General features: G+C 41.4%; 1 long non-coding RNA gene across 1 annotated transcript; it reads right to left on the bottom strand.

Moving 5' to 3' along the window:
* Positions 1-5,470: 5,470 nt before the first annotated feature.
* On the bottom strand, positions 5,471-6,017 carry LOC311146494. The gene is made up of 2 exons (XR_014614687.1): positions 5,943-6,017; positions 5,471-5,716 (listed from the first exon to the last, which is right to left on the bottom strand). It is a non-coding gene; the product is annotated as an uncharacterized lncRNA (long non-coding RNA).

Below are 6,017 nucleotides of genomic sequence, written 5' to 3' on the forward strand. Positions count from 1 at the left end.
CGGGAATACTCTATCGCCTCACTACTATCCCGCTAGCAACACTAACAATGACGTCACTTTCCAATGGTAATGAAGAAACCTTCAAAATAAAAGCCCGCATTTCAAAACATTGCAAGGTAAATAACTCAATGAAAAGATATACAATTTTTAATCTGTCGATTTTTATTGTGCTTTTAAGCAAATGCAAGAAGGAATTTAGGGTTCTTCGACTGTCCCCATAAGATAACCCTTTGTTGTTCCAGGTAGAACCATTTTCCTCGGTGGAAAGGGTTCTACATGGAACCCAAAAGGGTTCTACATGGAACCCAAAAGGGTTCTACATGGAACCCAAAAGGGTTCTACATGGAACCCAAAAGGGTTCTACATGAAACCCCCAAAAGTTTGACCTGGAACTAATGTTCCCTCTATTTTTTTTCAGCACTGAGCAAATTTCAGGTCTGCTGAGGGCATACTTGCACATTGTGAAAATTCTGTTCAACATCCATTGTGCGTTTACTGTGAACACTGAGGCTGTACCCACTTTAAGTTACAGTTTTAACAGTGGTCAAGTAGGCTTCTGTGGCTATTTGATCATATTGTAGGCCTGCCAGAGTGGCCTACCATCAAAAGCAATGGAGAAAATGCATCCCATAATATTTTAACATGGAAATAGCTGTTCTATCATTCAGCCTACAGTAGCAGCCAATGTGTGGTGTTCAATGTAGGCCAATGAGACTTTTGAAACAAACCTGCAGGGCTTGACATTAACCTGTTTATCCACTTGTCCTTCAGACAAGGAGGTGACTGAAAAGGTTGTTTGTGTTGTTTGATGCAAGAAACCACTTTACAAAATAAAATGCATTATTATTCCCATACCATTATTGCAGAGAAAAATACAAATTATGCTACCCTCTGCCTATTGGCTACTTAGTTTATTCTAGCCAGTCTCAAAATACAACACTGCACCTTTAAGACAAAAAAAAGCGCTTTACCTGAGTCGCTTTTCAAAGATGTCTAGAAATGTACACATTTTGTGCTCTTGTAGGAAGCAATCACTCCCCTATTGCTGACTACAAATGATCTATAACTGGGCTAATAACTCACTACCTAGCAAAGGATATGAACAAAATGTTCACACGTGGCTACATGCAGCTTTCGCTTTGATCTCAAAACAAGCGCATCTACTCACGACCGCTCATGCTGTAAACACAGTCCAGTTCAAAGTAAATGGCACAGATCCATATATGTCAATGGTCTGTTTGCATATAAGTCTACTGCAGCTCTGATAGGTTATTCCTCACCGGTCTGTCTCGAGTAAGGGCTGAGTTGTGAGTGTCAATGCAATAGAATTCTACTCTAATGCGTTCTGCCTTCTACAAAATCTCATACATAGTTCGTTTTGTATCGGTATGTTGCTTTGAAAGTGGCTAATATTGCGTTGATTCGATCACAATTGCCACAGTAAATGGAAACGTTGATAGCGTTAACTAACAGGGAAAACTCTAGAAAGTTGAGTGAAGTTCAATCTTGTGCTTCTTTCTGTGGGCTGATATTTATTCTGCACAGCAGTCCCAGGGGAGTTGCTTGGCTGTCTCGGGGCTACCGCGCAGCATGCGCGCAGTTTAGAGCCGCGACCGGGAGACCCATGGGGCGGCGCACAATTGGCCCAGCGTCGTCCATGTTAGGGGAGGGAATGGCCGGTAGGGATGTAGCTCAGTTGGTAGAGCATGGCGTTTATCAACGCCAGGGTTGTGGGTTCGATTCCCACGGGGGGCCAGTATTTAAAAAAATAAAAAAATAATGTATGCACTCACTAACTGTAAGTCGCTCTGGATAAGAGCGTCCGCTAAATGACTAAAATGTAAAATGTAGAGGGAACATTGCCTGGAACCAAAAAGGGTTATTCTATGGGGTCAGCCGAAGAACCCTTTGTGATCCCTTTTTTCGAAGAGTGTAGGATCTCTACTAACCAAATTATGCTCCCGAACGGCTGGTTATTACTCAGCCTTTCTTAGACATATGAATTTAATCCTGCATGTTACATGTTTACATTTTAGTCATTTAGCAGACGCTCTTATCCAGAGTGAGTGCACACATTTTTCATACTAATTAATAATTGTCCATATTAATTCCAATAGAATACATTACTTGACTGTTGTTATGTTGGATATCAGTTTGAAAACCTGAGGTGAAAAGGAGACTGGAGTAGGACTTCCTTTTTTATCTTTCCCTGTTTACTTACAGTGTGTAATAAAACACCATTCCATACTAGACTTCCATGCACCTAATGGAGGGGCCAAGTACTGATTATTAGTAGGTTTTTTAACAGTTGAGTGTGTATAGTGTTGCTGGGTCTTTAGACCTCAGTCCTCCATGAAATAACACCACATAGATTCAACAGACCTCACTGAGTACTCTCGACCCCACTTCAACATCGGCACATAGGACGTTTTTTTTTTCTCTATAAGCCAATATGTAATTGCTTTGCAGTGAATGGAGTGTCACTGAATTAAACCCGTTTCCCAGCACAATAGACCAATTTAAGTTTTGTAGACTATTGAGTAATTCCAATTCCAATATTAAAATACAAGTATGTAAAATTATATATATATATTTTTTTTTTGATTACAATGCTGTGAAAAACAGTTGTACTGTACTAGAGTGCCAAAAAAAAGATAGATATTCCCAAAGTTTAGCATGTCTTTCTAGGGGGACTCTTATAAAAATAAAAAAATAAAAAAACAAATAAAGCAGCAATCGTGCTTCCAGCATAATATCGTGCTGCCAGGAGAACGGTAATCCCCATCCGTTTTCTCACCACCAAATATGGCAGATAAAAAACATAGATATTCCCAAAGCAGTGAGAGGAAGTCCAGTAGCGGGTAGATGGAACTAGGTAAAACTGGGCAGACGTTCTGCAAAATTTCTCATCGATTAAATATCTGATCTAAATACATTTTTTTTGTTCCCAAAAACTAGAATCTGTTACGAACACAGTGCACTAAGTTTTATAGACCTGACGCTTTGGCAAAGTAAAAAAAAATAAAAAAATCCGTTGTTTAGGAGTGCAAGGTCGAATTGAGTTTGTGCACACGCGCACTTCACAGCGGAGGCGTTCCCTAACGGAAATATGCAAATATATGCTACAACGCACCAATAGGATCATTCTAGCTCGTGGTTGGCTCCGCCCACCCCCTTGCGTGTTCCGCCCACTATGCTTCATTTGCTCCCACTGTAAACGACACAGATGAACTATTTTAGTTATACCCTGGTCAAAAGTAGTGCACTATATAGGGAATAGGGTGCCATTCTCTGGTCAAAAGTAGTGCACTATATAGGGAATAGGGTGCCATTCTCTGGTCTAAAGTAGTGCACTATATAGGGAATAGGGTGCCATTCTCTGGTCTAAAGTAGTGCACTATATAGGGAATAGGGTGCCATTCTCTGGTCTAAAGTAGTGCACTATATAGGGAATAGGGTGCCATTCTCTGGTCTAAAGTAGTGCACTATATAGGGAATAGGGTGCCATTCTCTGGTCTAAAGTAGTGCACTATATAGGGAATAGGGTGCCATTCTCTGGTCTAAAGTAGTGCACTATATAGGGAATAGGGTGCCATTCTCTGGTCTAAAGTAGTGCACTATATAGGGAATAGGGTGCCATTCTCTGGTCTAAAGTAGTGTACTATATAGGGAATAGGGTGCCATTCTCTGGTCTAAAGTAGTGCACTATATAGGGAATAGGGTGCCATTCTCTGGTCTAAAGTAGTGCACTATATAGGGAATAGGGTGCCATTCTCTGGTCAAAAGTAGTGCACTATATAGGGAATAGGGTGCCATTCTCTGGTCTAAAGTAGTGCACTATATAGGGAATAGGGTGCCATTCTCTGGTCTAAAGTAGTGCACTATATAGGGAATAGGGTGCCATTCTCTGGTCAAAAGTAGTGCACTATATAGGGAATAGGGTGCCATTCTCTGGTCTAAAGTAGTGCACTATATAGGGAATAGGGTGCCATTCTCTGGTCTAAAGTAGTGCACTATATAGGGAATAGGGTGCCATTCTCTGGTCTAAAGTAGTGCACTATATAGGGAATAGGGTGCCATTCTCTGGTCTAAAGTAGTGTACTATATAGGGAATAGGGTGCCATTCTCTGGTCTAAAGTAGTGCACTATATAGGGAATAGGGTGCCATTCTCTGGTCTAAAGTAGTGCACTATATAGGGACTAGGGTGCCATTCTCTGGTCTAAAGTAGTGCACTATATAGGGAATAGGGTGTCATTCTCTGGTCTAAAGTAGTGCACTATATAGGGAATAGGGTGCCATTCTCTGGTCTAATGTAGTGCACTATATAGGGAATAGGGTGCCATTCTCTGGTCTAAAGTAGTGCACTATATAGGGAATAGGGTGCCATTCTCTGGTCTAAAGTAGTGCACTATATAGGGAATAGGGTGCCATTCTCTGGTCTAAAGTAGTGCACTATATAGGGAATAGGGTGCCATGCTACTCTGTTAATTATTTATGCATAGTCACTTTAACTCTACCCACATGTACATATTACCCCAATTACCTCGACTAGCCGGTGCCCCCGCACATTGACTCTGCACCGGTACCCCCCTATATATAGCCTCCCTACTATTATTTTATTTTACTTCTGCTCTTTTTTTCTCTCAACACTTTTTGGTTGTCGTTTTATTTTACTTTTTTATTAAAAATAAATGCACTGTTGGTTAAGGGCTGTAAGTAAGCATTTCACTGTAATGTCTGCACCTGTTGTATTCGGCGCATGTGGCCAATAACATTTGATTTGATTTCAGACTCAGTATTGAGGCTCTAGTCTAGATTCTATTTTCAATTTTAAAAAAGGTGCAATATGAAGGAATCAATCTGGCATTTCCCGGTTGCAAAAATTCTAATAGTTCGCCTAATTTCAGTTTATGTGACAAAACAAGCAAGTATAGTGTAGAGAATCATTTTACCATCTATCTTTTCAATAACCCAAAATATAGTATTTTCATCTGTTTGTAGCTGGTGTACAAAAACCGAAAGTAAAAGACGCAAAAAGCGAAACTTAAGAACGGGAAGCATAGAAATAGAGCATATAGAACAGATCTACAGCTTCTTAGACTTGCTTTCCATGAGAATGACAGATCTGTAAATCACATTTCTATGTCAATTAGGTCAGGTCGGCAAAAAAAAAAAGTGACATATTGCAGCTTTAAGCAAGACCACAGAAACATGCAGATCCCTATCCACGAACAAAGCTTCCTGCTGTGGAGTCCCTATTTATTTTAGAAGAAAGAAAAAGGACTAACTTCCAGATAGGGAATGGGGTGTCATTTGGGATGAAGCCTATAGTTCACTACTGTTGACCAGCCCTATAGGTGCACTAGATGGGGAATAGGGTTCCATTTCAGACGAACACACAGTATCTGAACCATTCAGTGTTAGATTAAACAAGCGGAACCCACACCTAATAAAAACACAGCAAACGAGTTATTCATGATCACAGATTTATTTGGTTTTTAATAAACAGTAAAATAAAAATGGTATAAGACTAGACATGTCTGGCAGGCCTGGGACCTGTTGACATCCTACGGTAAGGCCCACCTAGACAGGTCTGGGACCTGTTGACATCCTACGGTAAGGCCCACCTAGACAGGTCTGGGACCTGTTGACATCCTACGGTAAGGCCCACCTTGGCAGGTCTGGGACCTGTTGACATCCTACGGTAAGGCCCACCTTGGCAGGCCTGGGACCTGTTGACATCCTACTGCAGGGTTCTTCAATTCCGGTCCTGGAGGGCCGAAACACCTCTGTTTTTCATCCTCTCCTTCTAAATCAGGGGCTAATTCAGACCTGGGACACCAGGTGAGTGTCAATTAACTACCAGGTAGAAATAAAAAACAGAAGTGTTTCGGCCCTCCAGGGCCGGAATTGAAGAACCCTGGCCTACGGTAAGGCCCACCTAGACATGTCTGGCAGGCCTGGGACCTGTTGACATCCTACGGTAAGGCCCGACCTAGACATGTCTGGCAGGCCT

The sequence above is a fragment of the Coregonus lavaretus genome, assembly GCF_964263955.1.
Source record: "Coregonus lavaretus genome assembly, chromosome: 19".
NCBI classification, from domain to species: domain Eukaryota; kingdom Metazoa; phylum Chordata; class Actinopteri; order Salmoniformes; family Salmonidae; genus Coregonus; species Coregonus lavaretus.